General features: G+C 44.1%; 1 protein-coding gene and 1 long non-coding RNA gene across 3 annotated transcripts in view; one reads left to right on the top strand and one right to left on the bottom strand.

Annotated features, from left to right (window-relative positions):
• Window positions 1–27,812, bottom strand: part of tbc1d4 (TBC1 domain family, member 4) — a 153,237-nt gene that overhangs the window by 120,552 nt on the left and 4,873 nt on the right. The gene's annotated exons all lie outside the window — the stretch shown is intronic.
• Window positions 3,454–4,424, top strand: LOC117592831. Its single transcript, XR_004574599.1, has 3 exons — window positions 3,454–3,556; window positions 3,707–3,925; window positions 4,314–4,424. It is a non-coding gene; the product is annotated as an uncharacterized LOC117592831 (long non-coding RNA).

Here is a 27,812-nt window from a genome sequence, read left to right as displayed (position 1 = left end):
AATCTGCGTGCAGCAACAACAAAGGTAATGGGATTGAATGGTCATATCTTTAAAAAGAAAAAATGCTTCTAAGAATCACAGCCCAAGGTCAAACAAATGATTTGTTTAAGGTGGCAATGAGCAGTAAAGCAAACAAAGCAAACCAATATCTGCAATACTGTACAACCTTCTATATTTCTTAGATAAGAAAACCAGGTGGTTTGTTTGGGAACATAGAGGCACATACTACATTCGGTAAAGAATAACAATTATTATTTTTGATGTTAAAGCAACAGAAAAATAATGATTCCTTAACTCTTCATGTGGAAATCAGAACAAATATTTTTGCTGACCTCTCATGTTGTCGTTACCATGTGGTTTTGTGGCCGTTTAAAGGTCTAGGCACATTTTCACTATGCACCACCAGGGTAGAAACAAAGCTCCACTCAAGGCAGAACGTTCTATTGATCAAGGGCTGATGTGGAAAATATTGAACAAAGAGTTTATAAAAGTAGTAACTTGTAGTGGTAGGGGAAAGGGTGTGGCTGCTTTTAACTGTCAACAGGCTCAACTCCAAAAAACACTAAAACATGAAGGCGCTGGACAGATTGCAGCCAACCTTGAGCTCACCAAATAATTTTTTATTGCGATATCACAGTCTCATCATGCTCTCTGCTGTTTCCTGGAAAATACAAAGAGTGGTTTCCATGGGAATGTCGATTTGAATTAGCCAATACGGTTTTTGATTTCCCTTAGTAAAATTACACAAGCTAGATTTGCAGTAGAAAGATGCCTTGAAGAACTTATGAAATAATTAAATCTGCATTACAGTGAACTATTCTACTGAATATGCTCATGTTAGACTTAGGCAAGTTTCACAACTATTCTGCGGTCAAACACGTTCAAAAGCCATCAAAACAAAACCCTTTAGAATCTTCCTGTCAAAAAAATGTATGGGTAGTGATGTTCATGACACTGAGGCCATATCTTGCAGAAACGCAAAGGCAATTCAGAGCCCAAAATAACCCTTTAGGTCACTGACAGAAAAGATGACACAAGCTGTCTGTTTCTTTTATGGTTTATTCATTCAGTGAAAATGATATTGTGGCACCATTTTATCTGATTATTTGTGATACACCCAGTCCCGAGGTGAGGTGAGGAGAAGGCACTGGTTCTCTAGGTGTAGTCTATGGAAGTGGGATGTAGCATCAATACAGAAGGCATTGGAAACAACCTTGAAAGTCCAGAGGGAAATCAGAGATTGTGGTTTCAAATGTCTCTTGAGAAACTACCCCAGAGCGTGACCTCTGCCTCCCTTTTCCATTTTAACTGAGATATAAAGACAGTGCAACAAAAACATTTGCAGCTTTTTGTCTTGGTTCGAAAGGGATATCAGCCTCAGTTTCATGCTGTTATTTTCCCTCCTGCCTTTCTCAAAAAAAGTCTCTGAGCACTCTTGGCTTAGAACGTCGAACATCTTCTCAAACTACAACTTCCCAGATAGCAAAAAATATCCGCAAGGCTTCTTTTTGCCGCCGGCCCTTAGCTGTCGGCTATAGGTGCGTCCTGCTGGCGGGGATGAAACGTTTGCCGCCGAATACGTCACTCCCATTTCTTGCGAGATTTTTTGACTGCTTCATTTTCTCTGGCGGTTGCCTGGGTCTAAAAACCGCGGTCCTTCGGCGGCAAGACGCTTTTAAATAGGCTACTCTCAAAATCGACCGGCCATGTTGGTTTGGACACATTCGCATCAGTTCATCGCTCAATCGCGAGTTACAGTCTGCTAGCTAGCGAAGTCATCGACTACCATCGTTTAAGTAAGTACATGTTTCCTTTTTGTGTAACGCAATATTATGTTGACATTGTTTTTAGTTTATATATTTAAAATGTGTAGTCATCTTTGTTCTGGCCTAACTAGCTAAAGTAGCCTTGTTAACGCAATGTTGTTAGTACATGTTGAATTTTAACGAGCTATAATAGGTAGCAAAAGCTTTACATCTAGAAAACACTAAAATTTAAACTTAGTCTTTCTTCTGTTTAAATTATTTTGTTTGCCTGAACAAGTATGCTGCTAGTCCAGTAGCTAGAGTAAGTGTTAGCTAGCACATGCTGTTTTGCCTTTGTTACAGTACACACTGTGGCTAGCATGTTTTGTGCTGTGTTGCTACTGTACTGGATTTAAGGCGATTGTGATTTCTAATTCTCTGAACTGCTGTACGTTTTATGTTTGAGGAACATTCTGTGTTCACTTGAATCACAACACCCAATGAATACATTTTATTTTTAACAATTTCACTGTTCCACATTTGGCTGATAATGTTCCCCCCCCACAGCATAGCTACTGTATATTCCTAACGTTAACAATCCGGTTTTGTTGCAGATACCTTGGCCAGAGCATAACCGATTATCTTCACCCAAGAGACCTACTGTTGGTCAATTGTTTTGGTTTTAAAGGTAAATACATTGTTAGTCACAATGTTTAGTTACTGGGCCAAAAGGAAAATAATAATGAAAAGAGTTGAGAGGGACAAACAGGACATTCACTTGAATCACTACATTCTACAGAAGTTGCATTGATTCCAGAAAACCAGGAAAATGTTGAGCCATCTGTAGACTTCAGAGTTGGTATGTAAAATGTATTGCTGTGATGCTTAATTTGTGATCCTGTAACTAAACTGTACACTTAGATTTTCAAATTTCTGTTCCCTCTTTCTCAGAACCAGGTTTCTCCCTAGTAATCCAGACTCCACTTCAGAGCCAAGAGTTTGAGTACAAGTAAGTGATGTTATTTGTGATGTTTTTTGTCTTGGAAGCTATTGCTTCTATTTAAGATTAGGAATCCTTTTATCCATAATCTGTTTTTCTTTAGGGCACTTGACTTTCTGGATAAAAGGTGTGGAGGTGTGTTGTACATATCATTAGCTTTGCACAGTTCAATTATTGTTTCATTACTGAATATGCAATCTCTGCAGTGAAATTAAAGCTGTTATGTTTTTCCCCCCAGTTCGTCAAGTACTAAACTTTACACCCCCAGCAGAAAATGTACCCTGGCAGCAAATGGGTGAAAAGGCTGGAGGTATGTAATACGTTGCGCTAAACTGTTACATTTAAGTCCAATTCATTACATGTATGCAATAACTTCAAACATATTTTTACGTCAATGATTATCAATAGGAGAAAGTCATCGCTCCGTTATTGGCCCTTGGACTCCCCTGGCATCGCATGTACAGCATGAAGTTTTCAGCAATGAAGGTATATTCTAGGCCTATGTCCTAATGTCCAGTTTTTTAACAGTTTTGAAAATAACTGTGCCTTTAGTTTTCCAGAACGAGAACCAAGCCCTGAGGGAGGAGAACCAAGCCCTGAGGGAGGAGAACCAAGCCCTGAGGGAGGAGAACCTAACCGAGCAGGTGAGAACATGCACTCTTTCTTTAATTTTACTTTTTTGTGTGTAATGTAGGTTCAGAATGACCATATGCCTTTCATTTTGTAGCTTCGGGTGACAGCGGCTCGCTTCAAGAGCAGGTGAAGCTATTTGGGACAACGCTGAAGATGTTTGCTCGCACTGGGCAATCAGGTACAACTTGCAAACAACACCTGTGGTTGTTGATTTAATTCCCACTGGGTCCACATGTACGTGTATTAGACCTAGGTATAAATGTCATTGTTTAGTAATTGAGGGACCAGGACTGACTACTTTATTCTTTTATTCTGGGAACCCCTGTAGGTGCAGATCAGACCCTAGTGCTGCGACGTCTTGGAGAGTTTGGCGATGTTGTGCGTAGCATGGAAAACAAAATGGACACTATGCTGCAACATTTCAGTGCCAATGTGTCTGTTGGAGAGCTATCCCTGCCAGGGGATGTTACTCCCCCTAGACACCCAGGAAGATTTGGTGTTTCTTGACAGCATTTTGAGGGAGGATAAAGAGCTCCAGGAACGATTTGTAAGTGTGTTGCTTTCGTTTATAAGGCCGTAGGGTAATCTAAAAAGTCTAATTAAGTTTGTACACTGTATATTCTACTGTCTAAATCCACAGCCTGTCACATTTTATATTTATGTATGAGAAGCTTGCGAGAAATGTAATTTAACACATTTTCAGCTTCGGTTTTTGGCTATCAAATGTGGGAGGGACCTGAAGACAACAGTGTGGAGAATGCTTCAGAGTATTTTCTCTAATAACCTTGCCGTTAATACAACCTGGACTGGTATAGGGGATAAAACCTGTTTTAGAGACCTGTTCCTGAAGACCATTGTTCAAAGTAATTTTTTTAAGTAGATGCCCTTATGCCTTATGCCATTCAAATGTAATGACAGATCTGTATTTTCTACAGGGGCCCTCCGGAAGAACCCGGCAACCCAGGATGCCACTGATGAGGCGGTCCAGGTTAACGTTACACGTTACCTGAAAGGAGCATCAGACTGTGAAGGAGGAAAAAGCCGCCCAGCTGAGAAGGACCCACAGCCAACCCCTTAAACCTAGGCTGACTACTGACACCCCAGCATCCCTGAACTGGAACACTTTCTTTATCCTGCAGTCAGTAACATCAAGAAGCCAGAAGTGCCAGACTACACTCACCAAACCCACCCTGTTTTTTTTTGTATTAACTTTAGTATTGGCTTATTTCATTCCATCTTAACGATTCTATTATAGTTTGTAAATCCTATTTCATACCTGTTACTTGATATTGCGCATTAACTAGTACCAACATTCTACTTTCATTTCATCACTATGCTTAACTGTTATTCAATTAATAATAGCTTGGAAATACTATTTCGTACCTCTGATACTTGATATTGCACAGTACCTGGTACCAAATATTCTACTTACTCTGTTTTTAACATCAGCATTTTTCATTCCATCACAGTGCTTAACTGTTATTCTATTGTTAAATATAGCTTGTAAATCCTTGTGCCACAGGTCAGCATTGCAGTTATAATGGTCTGTTCTGTTTTTACCTCTGTATTTTTATATATGTATATCAAGTTTTGTTTATCACAGATACAAGAGACACATCTTAATGCAGCATGGTGTAAATATTGTGCTCCAGGTCAGCAATGCCATTATAATGGAATATTCTACTCTAGAGCTTTACTCAATGGCTTGAAAATGTGATGTTCTACCTCGTTTTATTTGGTATCCTGCACATTCTTTGGTACCAAATATCCTCATTACTTGTTATGTTTACTGGTAATTATTTTCATCCCAGAGCTGACCTCTATATTATTAACAATGATTGTGTTTGTGTTATAATTTGCTTGTATGGCTGTTCTTTTTTTTTTAACCAAAATTTTATTGGAAACCTGCATGTTCTGTGTGTATTTGTTTATTTTTTTCTGCCTATTATTTATTTCAGTGATCTGACACATCTTGTTTGAATGACAGTTACTGTACTTTGAAATGTGGAATTAAAACACCAAATGGAAATTTGTCTGGTTTGATCAATCATTATTCTCGATAAACTGCATGCTATAAATATTAAATATATATAAAAGCGGCAGATCGCTCGAAAACCTTTTGTATAACGGCGGTGGAAAGGCGGTTGGACCACGGGCCGGACGCAGAACACAGGCGGTAGGAGTGCGACTGCCGCTTTTAAAAAGCGTCTGCCGCCGGCGGAAAGCTGGCAAACGTGTTTGCGATTTAGACATTCTGACGCTTCTACTGTCTTTGGAGGACCGCCTCCGGTCCGCCGACTCATTGCTATCTGGGTTGTAAGTCAAACATTAGCCTACATGAAAGTTATTATTATCTTCCACCCAAAGAGATAGAAGAGAATTTTCTTTTACAAATCATTCAATAACGTGAGATGATGTGGTTAAGGATTCTAAAAAAGGTCCAAAAGGCAAAGAATCCCCCCGACCCAATAGTCTTTATTTGGCAACTGAACTGTCTACATAGATGCTGGTCAGTACAGGTCAACACACAATCAGTGTTGCATGTTGAAGTAACAAGTTAAATCCTACATAGTACCACAACTAACTGTGTGTGGAATTAGAGCTTAACACTAAACAAATTGGAAGATTTTCTCTACTGAGCTCTCAGAGCCCTACCAGCTAGTTCTTCTCCTAAATGTCCCATCAGAGCAGAGGTCAATTATTGGCTTTTCTGCTAATAGTGTAACTTGCAATTGTGTACCTAAGGGACTAATCTACTGGTTCCATTGTGCAAGGCATGATATTCAGTCACCATGCAGCTAATGTATTTGGTTGAGCAGACCTACATACCATTTGATTTTGGACCATGGTTTGCGCCACGTTAAACCTAATGACTGTTATGACAGAAAATGGACAAGAGGGCATATTACACAATCAAGATTTGTGCTTTCTTCGGAGTTTAACTATAAATAAATAATAGCTCAGCGATAGGGGGTTGAGTATGTGTTGTGCAGCCCTCTTTAATCACTGTTCCAATACTGAACAGAGAAAACAGTAATTTCACAAGGACTGTCTTGTTTCAGATGTCGTGGGTACAAAAGATAATCACAGGTTTCATATAAGCCCCATGACCGCATATGAAAAATTAAAGCATGGAAAATGTGGAATTAAGGATGTTATCAATGAACAAAAACATTGACAGCTCACATGGATATTGATTGAGACATTTTGATTGGTTTTCACAAACTGCATTGTGGGATTGTTGATGTGCTGTACACTGCCTGCTGTTACCTACCTGGCTACCTGCCAAACATTTTTCGAATTTACTCTATATAAACTAATTGGTCAAAATTCTATTTTAAGAGTTTTACCAACGCAATATTTCTATCTGTTGACCTCTTACCCAACTTTACTACACCGGGACATTTTTTTAGACATAATTAACGGAACTACTCACCCCTGAACACCCGAGGCTAAGTATCATTAAAATGCCTTATCACTATAATTGTTGTAGCAACAACACGGAGGAGAACTATCGTCTTCAGTTAAAGATAGCAGAGTTAGAGGCTCGGCTTCTGACGCAAATGTCAGGCAAGGATTATGCTAGTGTATCCATCCATCCATCCATCATCTTCCGCTTATCCAGACACTTCCTCCAGCTCTTCCGGGGGGACACCAGCCGGGAGACATAGTCCCTCCAGCGTGTCCTAGGTTTTCCCCGGGGTCTCCTCCCGGTGGGACGGGACCGGAACACCTTCCCAGGAAGGCGTTCAGGAGGCATCCGAAACAGATGCCCAAGCCACCTCAGCTGACCCCTCTCGATGTGGAGGAGCAGCGGCTCTACTCTGAGCTCCTCCCGGGTGACCGAGCTTCTCACCCTAAGGGATCGCCCAGCCACCCTACGGAGAAAGCTCATTTCAGCCGCCTGTATCCGGGATCTTGTCCTTTCAGTCATGACCCAAAGCTCATGACCATAGGTGAGAGTAGGAACGTAGATTGACCGATAAATCGAGAGCTTAACCTTGGGGCTCAGCTCTTTCTTCACCACGACAGACCGATACATCGACCGCATTACTGCAGAAGCTGCACCGATCCGTCTGTCAATCTCCCGTTCCATCCTTCCCTCACTCGTGAACAGGACCCCTAGATACTTAAACTCCTCCACTTGAGGCAGGCACTCCCCACCAACCTGAAGTGAGCAAGCCACCCTTTTCCGACTCAGGACCATGGCCTCGGATTTGGAGGTACTGATTTTCATCCCCACCGCTTCACACTCGGCTGCAAACCGTCCAAGTGCATGCTGAAGGTCCTGGCTTGAAGGGGCCAACACGACATCATCATCCGCAAAGAGCAGAGACGAAATCGTGTGGTCCCCAAACCTGACACCCTCCGGCCCCTGGCTGCGCCTAGAAATTCTGTCCATAAAAATTACGAACAGAACCGGTGACAAAGGGCAGCCCTGCCGGAGTCCATCATGCACAGGGAACAAGTCTGACTTACTGCCGGCAATGCGGACCAAGCTCCTGCTTCGGTCGTACAGGGACCCGACAGCCCTTAGCAAAGGACACAGGACCCCATATTCCTGAAGCACCCTCCACAGGATGCCGCGAGGGACACAGTCGAATGCCTTCTCCAAATCTGCATCAGGAGTCCCACAAGCCAACCAGGCCTAATAGGACTCCTTCTTCAGTTTGACGGCATCCCTTACTTCCGGTGTCCACCACCGGGTTCGGGGATTGCCGCCTTGACAGGCACCGGAGACCTTACGGCCACAGCTCAGAGCGGCCGCTTCGACAATGGCGGTGGAGAACATGGTCCACTCAAACTCAATATCTCCAGCCTCCCTCGGGATCCAGTCGAAGCTCTGCCGGAGGTGGGAGTTAAAGATCTCTCTGACAGGAGACTCGGCCAGACGTTCCCAGCAGACCCTTACAGTACGCTTGGGCCTGCCGAGTCTGTCCAGCTTCCTCCCCCGCCATCGGATCTAACTCACCACCAGGTGGTGATCAGTTGACAGCTCTGCCCCTCTCTTCACCCGAGTGTCCAAGACATACGGCCGCTGGTCAGATGAAACGACAACAAAGTCGATCATCGATCTGCGGCCTAGGGTGTCCTGGTGCCACGTGCACTGATGGACACCCTTATGCTTGAACATGGTGTTTGTTATGGACAAACTGTGACTAGCACAGAAGTCCAATAACTAAACACTGCTCTGGATCAGACCAGGGGGCCGTTCCTCCCAATCACACCCCTCAAGGTGTCACTGTCGTTGCCCACGTGGGCATTGAAGTCCCCCAGTAGAACAATAGAGTCCCCAGTCGGAGCACTTTCCAGCACCCCTCCCAGAGACTCCAAGAAGGTTGGGTACTCTGCACTGCCGTTCGGCCCGTAGGCACAAACAACAGTGAGAGACCTATCCCCGACCTGTAGGCGCAGGGAAACGACCCTCTCGTTCACCGGGGTAAACTCCAACACATGGCGGCAGAGCTGGGGAGCTATAAGCAAACCCACACCAGCCCGCCGCCTCTCACCATGGGCAACTCCAGAGTGGTGAAGAGTCCATCCTCTCTCAAGGAGTGTGGTTCCAGAGCCCAAGCCATGCGTAGAGGTGATCCCGACTACCTCTAGTCGGAACCGCTCAACCTCACGCACAATCTCAGGCTCCTTCCCCGCCAGCGAGGTGACGTTCCACGTCCCTAGAGCTAGTTTCCGTGTCCAGGGATCGGGTTGTCTAGGGCCCCGCCTTCGACTGCCGCCCGTTCCTCTCTGCACCGGCCCCTTGCTAGTGTAGAAATAGAAAAAACACCAGGAAGAAACGATAGTTTTGTTAGCCCCCCGGCACAGCTCGTGCAGCCGGGCAAGAACTTTCTCTTGGTCACTGGGAAGAAATGCCGTCGACCAGTTAAACCTGAATCGTTGCTAAATCCAACTGAGACTTAACAGGTTTTCCCCACTGGAGTCGGAGTCAAGGCCCGAGCCGTCTTCGGAGGGGAATGATCGGCAGGCATTTTCTACCGGTGGCCTTGAAAAACTGAATACTTTAGTCATTGGCGATTCCATTACCCGCAGTATTAGACTAAAGAATCAGCCGGCGATCATACACGGTTTACCGGGAGGCAGAGCCACCGACGTAGCCGCAAATCTGGGGTTTGTGCTAGCAAAGTCTAAAACTGGCAAGTATAGAGAGTACAGAGATATTGTTATTCATGTTGGTACCAACGACGTTAAGATGAAACAGTCAAAGGTTACGAAGCAGAACATAGCATCAGCATGTAAACTAGCTAGAAATTTGTGTCAGCATTGAGTAATTGTCTCTGGCCCCCTCCCAGCTAGGGGTGGTGACGAGCTCTACAGCAGACTTGCGCAACTCAATCGCTGGCTGAGTTCTGCCCGTCGCAGGAGGTAGAGTTTGTGGATAACTGGCATTCTTTTTGGGACTCTCCCAGAAATAGGGCCAGGCCTGATCTGCTGAAGAATGACGGACTCCATCCTAGCTGGAGTGGTGCTCTTCTTTTATCTAGGAACATAGACAGGAGTCTCACTCCTATAGCCTTCACATGAGATAGGGTGCAGGTCAGGCCGCAGGCTGTTAGCCAGCCTGCTAGCATAGTGGAGTCTGTCGATAGCATAGCCAGAGCAGTTAGTACAGCTTTACCTATTGCCACTGTGACTCGTTCCAGGCTGAGAAAAGTTAAAGGTAGTGCTAACAAAAACAACCTTATTAAGATAAAGCCTTCCTACAACTCGGTCACAAATAAAAATGACTATCACCTCGCATCTCAAAATGGGACTCCTAAATGTTAGATCCCTTGCTCCAAAGGCACTTGCCGTAAATTAATTAATCTCTGACCATAAACTAGATGTTATTGGTTTATGTGAAACGTGGCTAAAGCCTAATTAATTCACTGCCTTAAATGAGGCCTCTCCTCCTGGTTATACTAGTGATCATATCCCTCGTGCATCCCGAAAAGGAGGGGGTGTTGCAAATATTTATGACGGTAAATATAAATTTACTCTCAAACATATCACAGAGTTTCATTCTTTTGAAGTTTTACTAATGAAAGTTAACCATGCCGATCAATCGTTTTACATAGCTACTGTTTATAGGGCCCCCGGGCCATACACAATATTCCGAAGCAGTGCCCTACCAACGCTGTTTACAGTAGAGGTGGGCAGCTGTTGACCTAAACTGAGGATGTCGTCGGGCGGTGGAAGGAGTACTTCGAGGATCTCCTCAATCCCGCTGTCACTTCTTCCATTGAGGAAGCAGAGGATGAGGTATCAGAGGTAGACTCGTCCATCACCCGGGCTGAAGTCACTGAGGTGGTCAAGAAACTCCTCGGTGGCAAGGCACCGGGGGTGGATGAGATCCGCCCTGAGTACCTCAAGTCTCTGGATGTTGTAGGGCTGTCTTGGTTGACACGCCTGTGCAACATCGCGTGGCAGTCGGGGACAGTGCCTCTGGGATGGCAGACCGGGGTGGTGGTCCCTCTTTTTAAGAAGGGGGACCGGAGGGTGTGTTCCAACTATAGGGGGATCACACTTCTCAGCCTCCCCGGGAAAGTCTATGCCAGGGTTCTGGAGAGGAGAATACGGCCGATAGTAGAACCTCAGATTCAGGAGGAACAGTGTGGTTTTCGTCCGGGCCGTGGAACACTGGACCAGCTCTATACCCTCTACAGGGTGTTGGAGGGTTCATGGGAGTTTGCCCAACCAATCCACATGTGTTTTGTGGATTTGGAGAAGGCATTTGACTGTGTCCCTCGCGGCATCTTGTGGAGGGTGCTTGGGGAATATGGGGTCCTGGGTCCTTTGCTAAGGGCTGTCAGGTCCCTGTACAACCGAAGCAGGAGCTTGGTCCGCATTGCTGGCAGTAAGTCAGACTTGTTCCCAGTGCATGTTGGACTCCGGCAGGGCTGCCCTTTGTCACCGGTTCTGTTCGTAATTTTTATGGACAGAATTTCTAGGCGCAGCCAGGGGCCGGAGGGTGTCAGGTTTGGGGACCACACAATTTCGTCTCTGCTCTTTGCAGATGATGTTGTCGTGTTGGCCCCTTCTAACCAGGACCTTCAGCATGCGCTGGGACGGTTTGCAGCCGAGTGTGAAGCGGTGGGGATGAAAATCAGTACCTCCAAATCCGAGGCCATGGTCCTCAGTCGGAAAAGGGTGGCTTGCCCACTTCAGGTTGGTGGAGAGTGCCTGCCTCAAGTGGAGGAGTTTAAGTATCTAGGGGTCTTGTTCACGAGTGAGGGAAGGATGGAACGGGAGATTGACAGACGGATCGGTGCAGCTTCTGCAGTAATGCAGTCGATGTATCGGTCTGTCGTGGTGAAGAAAGAGCTGAGCCGCAAGGCGAAGCTCTCGATTTACCAGTCAATCTACGTTCCTACTCTCACCTATGGTCATGAGCTTTGGGTCATGACCGAAAGGACAAGATCCCGGATACAGGCGGCCGAAATGAGCTTTCTCCGCAGGGTGGCCGGGCGATCCCTTAGAGATAGGGTGAGAAGCTCGGTCACCCGGGAGGAGCTCAGAGTAGAGCCGCTGCTCCTCCACATCGAGAGGGGTCAGCTGAGGTGGCTTGGGCATCTTTTTCGGATGCCTCCGGAACGCCTTCCTGGGAAGGTGTTCCGGTCCCGTCCCACCGGGAGGAGACCCCGGGGAAGACCTAGGACACGCTGGAGGGACTATGTCTCCCGGCTGGCCTGGGAACGCCTCGGTGTCCCCCCGGAAGAGCTGGAGGAAGTGTCTGGGGAGAGGGAAGTCTGGGCATCCCTGCTTAGACTGCTGCCCCCGCGACCCGGCCCCGGATAAGCGGAAGAAGATGGTATGGGTATGGAAAAGTCCAATGATCCTCTTCAAAAAGCCTTTGAAGCCATAATTGACTCAATGGGTTTTATCCAACATGTCTCAGGTCCAACACATTGCCACAATCACACCTTAGATTTAGTCCTGTCACAAGAAAGATATTGTAGATCTAATAATTTCCCCCCAAAATCCTGGATTATCGGATCACTGTCTTATTACATTTACCGTTAAAACAAGAAATCCACTTGCTCCGCAAACAATGAGTTTCAAAAGCCGTACTATAAATTCTCAGACTATAAATAAATTCCTTGATATTCTTACAAGTTCGCTCATTAACGACAGAGTAAATAAATCTGTAAAGGATCAAATCGAGGATCTAAACTCAACACTGCGAAATACATTAGACACAGTTGCGGAACTAAAAACTAAAGAAATACGCAACAAGAAACATGCTCCCTGGTACACAGACAATACTTAAGCAAGCCTCCAGGAAATTGGAGCGAAAGTGGTGCTCCACCAAGTTGGAAGTATTTAGATTTGCCTGGATAGACAGTACACTACAATACCGAAAATCACTCACGTCTGCTCGATCAGCTTATTTCTCCAACCTGATTGAGGTGAACGAAAACAATCCAAAAATGTTTTGATACAGTTGCAAAGTTAACAAAAAAGCAAAGCTTAGCAAGTGAAGTGGGTCTTCACTTTAGTTGTAATGAATACATGAACCACTTTGATGAAAAGATCATCACCATTAGAAAACAAATAACTGACTCCTTAAATAGTTATGGTCCTCAAAATCTCAGTTGTCCTAAAAATGTCCTGAACCTCCCTGACCAGGTGTCAATGGGGAAACTTGAATTTGTTGATACCATATTGCTCGACACATTTAAAAAATTTGTAATGAGTTATAAACCCACAAACTCTCAGTGAGGCCCGATTCCAACAAAATTACTTAAGGAGCTATTTCCTGTGCTAGGTCAGCCAATGCTGAACATAATAAATTGCTCCCTTTCCTCCGGATGTGTACAAAACTCACAAAAAAATTGCGGAAAATAAGCCTCTTCTAAAAAAATTCTAATCTGGATCCCGACATATTAAACAATTATAGGCCAATATCGAATCTCTCGTTCCTCTCAAAAATCTTACAAAAATGTGTTTCCCAACAACTGAATGCCTTCCTAAAGACAAATAACATTTATGAAATACTCCAGTCCAGTTTCAGATCCCATCATAGTACTGAGACTGCACTCGTGAAGGTAACAAATGACCTTCTAATGGCCTCAGACAAAGGTTCCGCATCCGTCCTGCTGCTTCTTGATCTTAGTGCTGCTTTTGACACTATTGCTCACTCCCTTCGCTTAGAGAGACTTAAAAGGAAAACAGAAATGCTCGTTTTAGGACCCAAGAAACAAATAGCGTTGTTAGCAGATCTCACTGTGAACCTCGACAGCTGCGTGGTCGTATCCCAAAAAACTGTAAAAAACCTAGGTGTTACCCTTGACCCTGACCTCTCCTTTGAAGAACATATAAAATATGTCTCAAGAGTTGCTTATTTTCATCTTTCTATCAAAAATTGATGCAGAAAAATGTATCCATGCTTTCGTTACTTCTAGACTACTGCAATGCTCTTCTCTCTGGTAATCCAGACAAACTAATAAATAAACTTCAATTAGTGCTGCACACGGCTGCTAGAATCCTAACTAGAACAAAAAATTGTGAACACATTACTCCTGTCCTAGCGTCCTTACACTGGCTGCCTGTTGGGGATAGGGCTGATTTTAAGGTTTTACTCTTAACCTATAAATCAATACATGGACTTGTTCCTACTTACCTCGCTGAAATGATCCAGCCATACATACCTACACGTAACCTCAGATCGCAAGATGCAGGCCTTTTAATTGTACCTAGAATTTCTAAACTAACAGCTGGCGGCAGGGCTTTTTCTCATAGAGCTCCACTACTGTGGAATGATCTGCCAATTAAGGTTAGAAATGCAAACTCAGAGCAAACTTTCAAATGTCTACTAATAACAAATCTCTACAGCACGGTTTATAATTAGGTGTAGTCTGGCCCGGGGGCGTGAAGGTGACCAGTAGGCTTGATACTATCCACCCTTGCAGCCTTGCCAGGTGGGCTCTCGTTGCCACTGGGATGCCCTCCCTCCAATGCCTTTTGGGGGAAGAGTCACTGGCTTGTTGTTGACACTCTGTTGCGCACTTGTGCAATTGGGCTGTACACTGCTGGCAATACTCGGCCCTCTTTCAGGGGGGTTGCGGTTGGTGGGTGTCCCTTTGGTTGATGCCTGGCAATGTGGGTGGATTGATTTCCTGCCTGTTGGGCCCTGTTTCGGGGACTCCCCCGGGTAGGGCCACAGTGTCGCCGGACCCCCCCCGTCTCAGTTCCATGGTGTTACGCTGCTATATAATTGTGCTGGGGGATATGAGGAATGCACTTTTTAACTTTTCTCAGTCTCCTTCAGTTTCACATTTTAGGAGGAGATGAGGTCCTGGTCCACACCTGCGGAGTACCTGGTTTGGGGGGCCCGTTGCTGACCCTGTCCTTGTCCACCTGGTCATACTTCTGACTTAGTCTAGAATCAAATTGTCTCAGGGCTAAACTCAGAGTCTTTTATTTATTATTCTAATTGGACTCTTAACCTTTTCACGCGTGCGTTTCAAATATTCCTTACCGACCCCCCAGCGTGAGTTTTTTTGCACGTGACTTCAGTACTCTCCAGCATTTGAACTCACGCCAGCATTTGAACAGTCACCTTGCTAGGTAAGGAACACTACATGCATTGCATTGCAAGCTTCTCTCGTTGACTCGAATTCTAAGAGCTGCAAAAGTTGGTTGATTTATAACTGTAGCTAGCTAGAAAACATCAGCTAACTGCTAGCAAACGTCAGCTGCCCCGCTGGCTAACAAATCGTGACCAGTATTTCAGTGCAGTGAAAATGAATAAACTATATGAAATGCATACAACGGGTAATGTAACTTCGGTAGTAGTCGCTAATATAATTCGTTTTGTGTATTAGTGTTGGGTGTCTGTTGGTACGTAAGTAACACTTCTTGTCCCGATTTGAATGCTTTCTACCTGGTTAATATCATAGTATGGTCTTGAAACAAATACAATCAGGAAATAAATTATAAACACTGTTTGAGCTAAATGTGAGTAAATAACAGCGCGGTTTTACCAGCCATTGTTACGTTACTTGTAGCTAGGCATGCTAATGGTGCGTTCTGAACATGACGTTCTAATCACACCAGTGTGATTGTACGCTTCAGGGACCACTATAGATTGATCACACCGGTGTGATCGTACGCGCCAAAGGGTTAATATCTCACCTGGCACAGCCAGAAGAGGACTGGTCACCCCTCTGAGCCTGGGTCCTCTCTAGGTTTCTTCCTAAAATTCAGCCTTCTTAGGGAGTTTTTCCTAGCCACTGAAATCCAACACTACTGTTGTTTGCTCCTTGGGGTTTAACCTTTTCACGCGTGAGCTTCAAATATTCCTTACCGACCCCCCAGCGTGAGTTTTTTTGCACGTGACTTCGGTACTCTGCAGCATTTGAACTCACGCCAGCCTTTGAACAGTCACCTTGCTAGGTAAGGAACACCACATGCATTGCATTGCAAGCTTCTCTCGTTGACTCGAATTCTAAGAGCTGCAAAAGTTGGTTGATTTATTACTGTAGCTAGCTAGAAAACGTCAGCTAACCGCTAGCAAACGTCAGCTGCCCGCTAGCTAACAAATCGTGACCAGTTATTCAGTGCAGTGAAAATGAATAAACTATATAAAATGCATACAACGGGGAACGTAACTTCTAGAAAGTTTTGGCAATGGTTTTGATCGGTAGTAGTCGCTAATATAAATCGTTTTTGTGCATTAGTGTTGGCTGTCTGTTGGTACGTAACTAACACTTCTTGTCCCGATTTGAATGCTTTCTACCTGGTTAATATCATAGTATGGTCTTGAAACAATTACAATCAGGAAATAAAGTTATAAACACTGTTTGAGCTAAATGTGAGTAAATAATAGCGCAGTTTTACCAGCCATTGTTACGTTACTTGTAGCTGGGTATGCTAATGGTGCGTTCTAAACATGACGTTCTAATCACACCGGTGTGATCGTACGCTCCAGGGACCACTCTAGATTGATCACACTGGTGTGATCGTACGCGCCAAAGGGTTAAGGCCGGGTGTCTCTGTAAAGCACTTTGTGACAACTGCTGTTGTAAAAAGGGCTTTATAAATAAATTTGATTGACATTTGATTGATTGTTCCTTTATTTTACTTGCTGGGTCAGTTTTTAAAACGGTGTTACTTATCGCATCTCTCCATCCCCGTTGAGGAGTGTGGGTTGTTTTTGTGTCTGTGTCCAGGTTGTTTATCTGTCTTTCGCAGGTGTGGAGAGTTGCTGGTGATGAGGGTGGGCGTGGCCTGTCCTGTGGAGTCCAGTTCTCAATAAAGCCTGGAAGTACACTCACCAAAAGGATTATTAGGAACACCTGTTCAATTTCTCATTAATGCAATTATCTAAATCAACCAATCACATGGCAGTTGCTTCCATGCATTTAGGGGTGTGGTCCTGGTCAAGACAATCTCCTGAACTCCAAACTGAATGTCAGAATGGGAAAGAATGATGATCTAAGCAATTTTGAGCGTGGCATGGTTGTTGGTGCCAGACGGGCCGGTCTGAGTAATTCACAATCTGCTCCGTTACTGGGATTTTCCAGCACAACCATTTCTAAGGGTTTACCAAGAATGGTGTGAAAAGGGAAAAACATCCAGTATGCGGCAGTCCTGTGGGTGAAAATGCCTTGTTGATGCTAGAGGTCAGAGGAGAATGGGCCGACTGATTCAAGCTGATAGAAGAGCAACTTTGACTGAAATAACCACTCGTTACAACGGAGGTATGCAGCAAAGCATTTGTGAAGCCACCACACGCACAACCTTGAGGCGGATGGGCAACAGCAGAAGACCCCACCGGGTACCACTCATCTCCACTACAAATAGGAAAAATAGGCTACAATTTGCACGAGCTCACCACAATTGGACAGTTGAAGACTGGAAGAATGTTGCCTGGTCTGATGAGTCTCGATTTCTGTTGAGACATTCAGATGGTAGAGTTTGGCGTAAACAGAATGAGAACATGGATCCATCATGCCTTGTTACCACTGTGCAGGCTGGTGGTGGTGGTGTAATGGTGTGGGGGATGTTTTCTTGGCACACTTTAGGCCCCTTAGTGCCAATTGGGCATCGTTTAAATGCCACGGCCTACCTGAGCATTGTTTCTGACCATGTCCATCCCTTTATGACCACCATGTACCCATCCTCTGATGGCTAATTCCGGCAGGATAATGCACCATGTCACAAAGCTTGAATCATTTCAAATTGGTTTCTTGAACATGACAATGAGTTCACTATACTGAAATGGCCCCCACAGTCACCAGATCTCAACCCAATGGAGCATCTTTGGGATGTGGTGGATTGGGAGCGTCATGCCCTGGATGTGCATCCCACAAATCTCCATCAACTGCAAGATGCTATCCTATCAATATGGGCCAACATTTCTAAAGAATGCTTTCAGCACCTTGTTGAATCAATGGCACGTAGAATTAAGGCAGTTCTGAAGGCGAAAGGGGGCCAAACACAGTATTAGTATGGTGTTCCTAATAATCCTTTAGGTGAGTGTATGAAGGACCTGGGTTGGTGCAGCAAAAGATTTTATTTCCAAGAGAGCTGTTCCAGAGTTTATTTTGGTAGCCTTTGTCTTGCCTGCCTGCCTGCCCTTCCTGCGGTTTCCATCCACTTACCTTTTTCCAGGGAGAAGGGATAGGTAAGAAACCCTGGGATATACATTCGTCTATAGATGACCCGCTGTTAAACACCCTAGGTTAGATGCGAGCGGGTGTCACCCTTGTATTTTTGTTTGTAGCAGTTAGGCAGCTGGATAGGGGTACGAGTGTGTAGGCAGGAGCAGGGGTGCAGGGAAGCTTAGGACCTTGGTTTTCCTTATTTCTTTGATTGGACCCCATTCGCCCAGCCCTTCTCCCTTATTCCCTGTGTAATGCTTGTCCGGCTGTCTACCCTTGGTATGTTGTTGTTTGTGTGTTGTGTTATTTATATTATGCAGTAAAATTCCCTGTAAGAGCTCGTTTTCAGCTTGGTGTCTCGTCTAGTTTCTTATTGGCTGCATGCACCCCTCTGCACACATCACTTTCACACCAGTGTCCAGGCACCGGCAGTTACCCCTCCACCTCCAAACGAGCCATACCCTAGGAGGTTGGGCGTAACAGTTGGCTTACAACAATTACAAAAAGAATGAAAATAGATTTCAAAAGTATGTAAATAATTTGTTTGGAAAGTTCGGAAGCTTTCAAACTCTTTCCAATGACATTTGTGCCAGTCAACAAAATCAGCAATGTTATCAATCTCTCTACTTGGGAGGCAATTGCTCTCTCCTTATTCTTCCTGACTAATTTCTTCTCTAGTTTAGCATTTTGCAAAAATAACTGGTTAGAATAACCAAAAATATATTGTTTTCAGACCTCAAATAATGTTAAGAAAACAAATTCAGATTCATTTTTCAACAACAGAATACTAATGTTTTAACTTTCAGAAATCAATATTTGGAGAAATAACCCAGATTTTATATCACTGCTTTCATGCGTCTTGGCATGCTCTCCACCAGTCTGTCACATTGCTGTTGGGTGACTTTATGCCACTCCTGGCACAACAATTCAAAAACCTCAGCTATGTTTGATGGCTTGTGACCATCCATCTTCCTTTTGATCAAATTCCAAAGGTCTTTAATGAGGTTCAGGTCTGGAGATTGGGCTGGCCATGACAGGGTCTTGATCTGATGGTCCTCATCCCACCATCGATTGACCTGGCTGTGTGGCATGGAGCATTGTCCTGCTGGAAAAATGACCTTACTCCATTCCTCTACAGTCCAATCCTTATGATCTTTTGCAAACTTCAGCTTGACTTTTCTTTGCTTCTCATTGATGAAGGGCTTTTTTCTAGCTTTTCATGACTTTGCCCTTCGCCATGCACTTCACCCCAGCTGCTGTTCGCAGTTCTTTTTGTAGGTCACTTGATGTCATGCTATGGTTGTTGAGTGACATTTGAATGAGTTGACGGTCATCTCTGCCATTTTCGTCCCCTGCCAGTCTTTAGCTTTGTTGTCCCCAATGTCTGTTGCTTCACCTAGTTCTTATGAACTGCCATCTTTGAAATTATCAGGATGGAAGCAACCTGACGCTCACTATTTCCCTCTGTCAGTAAACCCAGGGTTGAACCCTTCTTTACCTCACTCAAAGCTTTTCTTTTCAACTCTTTGGTCATGCTGAATAGTTATTTTTGTATTCAAATTACCTTTGAGTACATTTTACTACTTGCACTGTTTTTGTCATCCAGCTGGTCCTATTGCAAAAGGATAGTGACGACCACATCAGTGGTTTTTATACTTTTCTTTGTTAAATTAGATTTGGTTCAGGTAATCACCTAATCAGTACCTCATTAAGTAAAATGAGGTGTGCCTGTGTTGGAATTCAACAGACACTGGAATGGAATGGCTGCCATACATGTAGAGATGCTGATTTAAGAAACATTAGGAGTGGTAACGGTAGTAGGGGTGTAACAGTACACACTGAACATTTTAAGTCCCAGTTTCAGTACAGTGGAAAAACATCCTCCTTTATCATTTACAATATATGTAAAATGTGGAACGTATGATAATAGTGTTTCTTAAACATTAGGCCTTAAACCCTTTTAGGCATGAAACTGACACAGGCAACCCCAATACCACTGCAGGGAGTCCCAGTGCCACTCATGTTGATTCGCTCAGAAACAGAACAAGACTGACGTCTGCAAACGGCAGAAGTTGGATTCCATGCTATGGATCACCCAGCTGCCAAAGAATAAATGAAAATATCTGCACATTCTGAACACATTTGTTCCTACCAGGCCATAAAGGACCTAAGGCATTTAATCTACAGTGCACCTATTTTATGGTAAATAGGCACCTTGAACTTTTCTGTGCAACGTGGAAGTGTGCCTAGAAACATTTAAGATCTAGCTTTAACATTTAAAATGTACATCAATCCTTTTAACGAATCGCTGATAACATAAAATGAAAAATAAAAGTTTTGGTTCTGTTTCATGACCTGAAAAGAGCTTTTTTTCTCCATTGCCAATATACAGTAATTCCTCAATCTGACTGGTGTGGCATATCAAGACGCTGATGATTGCACAGATTCACTTTGTGAAGTTCACATCAACAGGCCGCTAAAATTTTACATTTTGCAACAAAACCCAAAGCCAAAGATGTCCCAACATCTAAGGGAATGTGCAATTATCATAAAAACTATAGGAATGTCCACCAGAGATGTTATTTTTATCAAATGCATTGTGCACATTTCTGGACTAAGAATTTGCCAGTGCATCCAACAGAGCCACAGACCTACTCCACCTCAGGACCTCCACATCGGGTTTCTTCACCCACATGACCATCTGAGATCAGTCACTCAGACAGCTGATGAAACATAACATCACAAAATCCCTTTTAGAATGTCTGGGTATAAGTTGAAAAAAAAAACACACATACCCGAAGTACATGATGTCATGATTAAACACTATGGGATATTGTGAAGAACAAGTCACACATGTAGTGCATGAAAAATTTGAACTGGATTTATTTTACTACATTTTGAAGTTTTCCCACTTACAAAGCATGTAGAAGTCAAATTTTTATCATAGGTACTCTTCAACTGTGAGTGACGGAATCTAAAACAAAAATCCAGAAAGCACATTGTATGATTTTATAATAATTAATTTGAATTTTATTGCATGACATACGTATTTGATACATCAGAAAAGCAGAACTTAATATTTGGTACAGAAACCTGTGTTTGCAATTACAGAGATCATACGTTTCTTGTAGTTCTTGACCAGTTTTGCAAGGATTTAGCAAGGATCACTTTAGCAAGGATTTTGGCCCACTCCTCCATACAGACCTTCTCCAGACCCTTCAGGTTTAGGGGCTGTCGCTGGGCAATACGGACTTTAAGCTCCCTCCAAAGATTTTCTATTGGGTTCAGGTCTGGAGACTGGCTAGGCCACTCCAGGACCTTGAGATGCTTCTTACGGAGCCACTCCTTAGTTGCCCTGGCTGTGTGTTTCGGGTCGTTGTCATGCTGGAAGACCCAGCCATGACCCATCTTCAATGCTCTTACTGAGGGAAGGAGGTTGTTGGCCAGGATCTTGCAATTCATGGCACCATCCATCCTCCCTTCAATACGGTGCAGTCGTCCTGTCCCCTTTGCAGAAAAGCATCCCCAAAGAATGATGTTTCCACCTCCATGCTTCACGGTTGGGATGGTGTTCTTGGGGTTGTACTCATCCTTCCTCCTCCTCCAAACATGGTGAGTGGAGTTGTCTCATCAGACCACATGACCTTCTCCCATTCCTCCTCTGGATCATCCAGATGGTCATTGTCAAACTTCAGACAGGCCGGGACATGCGCTGGCTTGAGCAGGGGGACCTTGCGTGCGCTGCAGGATTTTAATCCATGACGGTGTAGTGTGCTACTAATGGTTTTCTTTGAGACTGTGGTCCCAGCTCTCTTCAGGTCATTGACCAGGTCCTGCTGTGTAGTTCTGGGCTGATCCCTCATCTAACAATTGCACCAACAGTTGTTGCCTTCTCACCAAGCTGTTTGCCTATTGTCCTGTAACCCATCCTAGCCTTGTGCAGGTCTACAATTTTATCCCTGATGTCCTTACACAGCTCTCTGGTCTTGGCCATTGTGGAGGGGTTGGAGTCCGTTTGATTGACTGTGTGGACAGGTGTCTTTTATACAGGTAACGAGTTCAAAACAGGTGCAGTTAATACAGGTAATGAGTGGAGAACGGGAGGGCTTCTTAAAGAAAAACTAACAGGTCTGTGAGAGACAGAATTCTTACTGGTTGGTAGATGATCAAATACTTATGTCATGCAATAAAATGCTAATAAAATTATTTTAAAATCATAAAACGTGATTTTAGATTTTTTTCCCACTCCTCTATTCAGAACAGATTTAACTTTGTAAGATTTGTAGGTTTGAGCACGAATAGTTGGATGAATCTGAAACAACAGGTTCTGCCACAACATCTCAATGGGGTTTAGGTCACTACATTATTCCAAAACTTTATTCTTTGAACATTCAGATGTAGACTTGCTTTTATATTTTGGATCATTCCTGCTTTACCCACCTCTGCTTCTGCTCTAGGACGGATCGCGTAATATTCCCCTGTAGAATTCTGATAAAGCATAATTCATGTTTCCTTTAATGATGTCAAATTTTTCAGGTCCTGATCAAACCAAAACATCAGACGGACAGATTCTTACTATGTAATGGAGTGTTTGGTTGTTGCCAGACATAGCAGGGCCCATGTCACCCATACTTTTCCACTTTTGACTCATCTGCCCATAGGACATTGTCAAAAGTTCTGGAACAATCTTCTAGGTGCTCTTTGCAAATTCGATATGAGCACTCAAATTCTTTTTTTTAGTCAAAATTGTTTTCCACCTTACTACCCTACAATGAATCCCATTTTTGTTAAGTGCCTTTCTGATAGTGGATTCATGAACAATAAGTTGTTTTTAACAACTTCCAACAGATTGTGAAGACGCCCCAGGAGATACAAACAATATAGCCGACAGGAAGTGCACGTAGGCAGCGTCGAGACCAAAAACAAAGACAAGGGAAGCGGGGTGGCCTCCAGGCCATGCTAATCCTAACCCCCCCATTGGCCTTCACTAGCTAGCCTTTTCCTCACTAACATACGGACCCTGGAAAAATACAACAAAGAATCATCTCACAAAAAGGATTATGGATTGCAGCCTATTTTCTTTGAAAATATTGCAATTATGGTTATGATTTACAATTTTCAAACATGGGTGTAAACATCGTAGATATTGTCACTTAATTTAAAGATCATAGCCTTAATAAAGTGCTATTAAACTGAATACAAATAAACTGAATAAAAATAAAAATTAAATTTTAAACATTACCAATTTGAAGTTGCAGCCTGTGTCAAACTATTCATTTAAGTTAGGCAAAATTTCAACACTTGAGGTATATTTTCCGCCATATTTAGTTTGTTTGTAGGCACCGACATTGAAGCCGAAACTTTTAATAACCATGCTGTTGTGAATGTGGGACAATATATCTTGGTACAACTCGCTAACTTGAAGAGGACGTCTTCGCTCGCAGTTGCAGAGTTCCACAAACTAACGTTGAAAAACCAAGTATTTAAACAAAATCAGTCCAGGTATTTAAGTAATTGACAAAAATCCCAGCCCAGTGCCTTTATTGTAGCAGGCAATTTCAATCACTCAAATCTGATTTTTTTTTTTTCACAAATTACACCAGAGGAATAAATACTGGACAGGTATACACAAAAATTCCAGAGACCTACAAAGCCATTCCCGCCCCCCACCTGGGTCAGTCTGACCACCTCTCATTGTTCCTACATCCCAAGTATTTACCCCTTATTAAACGTGTGAAACCATCAGTGAGGTCAGTCAAAGCCTTGGATGAACAGAGAGGTCCAATCACCACTAAAGGCATCCGACGTTGCGTTCAGATTAAGCGATGTGGAGGCCTACAGCTCATCCAGGGACAACCTAAAAAAGGGGTATCAAGATGGCTAAAAATGACCACAAACTGCGGATGGAGGAGCACTTCAACAACAACTCGTCAACGCATTAGACTGGGCATCCAAGCCATCGCAGAACTACTGGCCAAAGAACCTCACACCCATAGCCAGCAATGTCTCCATCACCAACGAGTTAAACAGGTTCTATGCTCGCTTCAACAACAACAACAAAGAGCCAGCCGTTAAAATTGAACTCCCCCCAGGCGCCTCTCCTCCCCCTCAGCCTATCCACCACAGATGCGTTGTCTGCACGGAGCTGGGTGAATGCACGCAAGGCTGCAGGTCCTGATGGTGTCCCTGGGTGTGCACTCAGAGCATGTGCTAGGGAGCTGGCCGAGGTCTTCACTGACATTTTTAACCTGTCACTAGCCCAGGCGGTTGTCCCCGTGTGCTTCAAGACCGCAACCATTGTGCCAGTTCTGAAGCAATCATCTGCTTCTAGCCTGAATGACTTCTGACCGATCGCACTCACCACCACAATCATGAGGCGCTTCAAAAGACTAGTTCTGGTCCACCTTAATTCCTGCCACCCCCAAACACTGGATTCCTACCAGTTTGCCTACCGGTCGAACAGGTCTACAGAGGACGCCATCCTTTTATCGCTGCACAATCGAGAGCATTCTGAATAACGGCGCCACAGTGAGGTTTGGTGGTTGCTCAGTAGCAAATCGACAGGCCCAGTGAAGGGGTGGTGAAAACCGCCAAGCACATCACGGGTACCCAGCTCCCAGCCATCGTAGACCTCCAGCACAAGCGGAGTCTGCGCAGGGCACGCAGCATCACCAGGGACCCTTAACACCCATGCCACAAACTGTTTGCCCTCCTCCCATCAGGCATGCGTTACAGGACTCCCTGTTCTCGTACCAGCAGGCTCAGGAACAGTTTCTTTCCATCTACTGTAACCCTGCTGAACTCTGTGACCAATCACTAACCATACCCACATTTGTATTACTGGACTCTCACTGCCTTACATAGTCTGATAAGGATGTTTTCAGTTGTCTTCAGGTATGTCATGGCTGCTATTCCTGTATTTCATTTGCGAATGCCGACTTGCACCTTAAATTGCCTTCATTGCACATTTAGAACTGCCACTGTACTTGCATTTTCAATTGTTACATACACATCTATCTCAGGAACCTCATTGCTGCTAACCCTGCATTTCAGTTGCACATGCTACCCTACTCTTTCAATTTGCCTCGATTGCAAATCCAGACTGCCATTGAGAATTGCCACTTGTACCCACACCTATTTATCCCACTGGTATATACATTATACTTAATACTTCTACATTTTCTGCCCTCCTTTATTTGCACTTCTGATTAGACGCCAACTGCATTTCATTGCACTGTACTTGTTCAATGACAAAGTTGAAGCTAAACTAATCAAAAAAATGCAATCAAAAATATTTTCTATATGCCTTTTTACATCAACAGTTGTCAGAAAAGAAAACCCCAAAAAAATCAACAACAAGAAACTGATGAACAGGGACTAGGAATAACTAGGGACGGAACCCAGGAAAAAAATCTAAAGAGACCGACTCGGAGGGGTGGAAAGTCCTCTTCTGGCTGAGCTGGGTGAAAATAAGAGTACATTAACTTGTTGATCCACATCAATATTTTTGCAAGCTCCAGGTGACCAATGGGTCAATAAATGCAGATTGGCTTTGTCCATAACCTTCACGCCGATTAGCCAAGTGGACAAGAACAGAGAGATACAAATGGGCTGTGAGAAGTGGCAGCAGAAATGTCACACAGAAGCTGTGTATGCAACACAAACAGGAGTACTTCTAACAGGGGAGCCAGGAGTCAAGGCATGGTACAAGGGCTCTGGCCCTCCTAATATATAACAGGACACCAGAGAAATTAGAGGGAGCATTCCTAGGTTCAAAAAGGACATTAGCATAGAATTCGATCTGACAGACAAAAACAATTGCAGCATAAATCTAGGGACAGGGGAGGGGGTCCAGAAACGCTGTAACTGACCTTAGCTGACACTAGCATGGACAGCAGATCCTTGGCTGAAACTGTAGTGTTTTGTGATTTCCTGGAAGAATTTACTCCTTGCTCTGGGGAGAGATACTGGCAGGATTGCCACTCCTGGGAATTCCCAGACATTGGCAATTTGGACAATATGGATCTGACTAGGCCTGGGCAATAAAACGATAACGATATATATTGCAATAGACACGCGATAGACACGTGATCGATATCAATAAAAAATGTGTTCGATACATTTTTTTTTTTTTCGTCGGAAGAAAACGGGTTGCAAAGCAAGTTTGGTTGCATTAACAAAGCCACTCGCTCTCAGGTAACCTTGCAACGTTAAAGAGTGGGGAGTGACACGCTAACAGCCAATCATGTAACAGTATCAAGTTTGGTTGCGTCATATTGTTGTCTCGTGCTGGTCTGCTGGATTCAACCGGCGACTGATAAGCAGAAAATGAGTGCCGCAGCGAGCGAGGAAATTGTAAATAAAAGAGGAAAAGTCAGCTCGCCAGTATGGCAATTTTTTGGATATTGTAAGTCTGACCGTAGTCAGAACAATGTCGTCTGCAAATTATGCAAGACCGTCGTCCCCACCAAGACTGGTAATACAACAAACTTGTTTTACCACCTTAGCCGCGCTCATCCTTTGGAGCACAGCCGTATTCAACCAACAACATCTGCAGTTGCAACACCGCACAAACAACAAACCACCATGGAGAGGTACTCTGCATCAGTGCCTTATGACAAAGAATCTAAACGATACAAAGATATAACGGAGGCAGTTGCATATCATATAGCCAAAGACATGCTTCCGCTCAGCACCGTCGAGAAGCCAGGTTATAAAAAGCTCATACACGTGCTTGACCCACGCTATGTTCTTCCCGGCCGAAAGTACTTTTCTAAGACTGCCATTCCTAAGCTGTATGTAATGTGCAAAGAATCTGTGCAGCAAGAAATATTGTCAGCAAAGTACTTTGCAACAACTTCTGACCTGTGGTCAAGCCGTACTTCTGAGCCATACATTAGCTTGACCATTCATTTCATCGACAATGAATGGGGTTTGAAAACCAGGTGCCTTGAGACTGCATATTTCCCCGATGATCACACTGGAGAAGTGATAGCAGAAGGCTTGAAGGAGGCTCTGTTGTCCTGGAGTCTGATTGAAGACAAAATGGTGTGCATCACCACAGACAGCGGGGCAAATGTAGTGAAGGCGACTTCACTGAACAACTGGACACGGCTGCAGTGTTTTGGCCATCGTTTGCACTCTGCTATTGGTGAGTAGCTTTGTCATTTTAATATTTGTTATCAATGGTTCCTATGGTTATTTTATTAGCCAGTAATTGGGAGGTAATATATTATAATGATTTATGGAAGCAGCTTTACACACTGACATGGCTGTGTGTGTGTGTGTTAACTGTATTTGTTTCTCTCTCTCTCTGTGTGTGTGTGTGTGTGTGTGTGTGTGTGTGTGTGTGCGCGTGTGTGTGTGTGTGTTAACTGTATTTGTTTCTCTCTCTCTCTGTGTGTGTGTGTGTGTGTGTGTGTGTGTGTGTGTGTGTGTTAACGGCTTGTTTCTCTCTCTCTCTGTGTGTGTGTGTTCTGGTTTTTTTATCTGTGTGTTTTTCTCTCTCTGTGTGTGTGTTTTCTGTGTGTGTGTGTTTATTATCAGTTATTGACACTGTCTGGCATTGTTTTTCTGAAGGTGCTGCAGGAAAAGATAAAAGAGTGGAGAGGGCTGTAGGTGTGTGCAAGAAAGTGGTATCTGCCTTTTCTTACTCGTGGAAAAAAAAAAAAGAGTGCGCTCTCTAAAGCCCAGGAACATCTCCATCTTCCGACACATCAGCTGGTCACAGAGTCCCTAACCAGGTGGGGCTCAAGGCAAAAGATGGTGGCAAGGGTCCTAGAGCAACAAAAGGCCATCACTGAAGTTCTGTCTTCTGACAAAAACAACAGG

This window comes from Esox lucius, chromosome 16 (genome assembly GCF_011004845.1).
Source record: "Esox lucius isolate fEsoLuc1 chromosome 16, fEsoLuc1.pri, whole genome shotgun sequence".
Lineage (NCBI taxonomy): Eukaryota > Metazoa > Chordata > Actinopteri > Esociformes > Esocidae > Esox > Esox lucius.
This window is presented reverse-complemented; position numbering and strand designations above follow the sequence as displayed.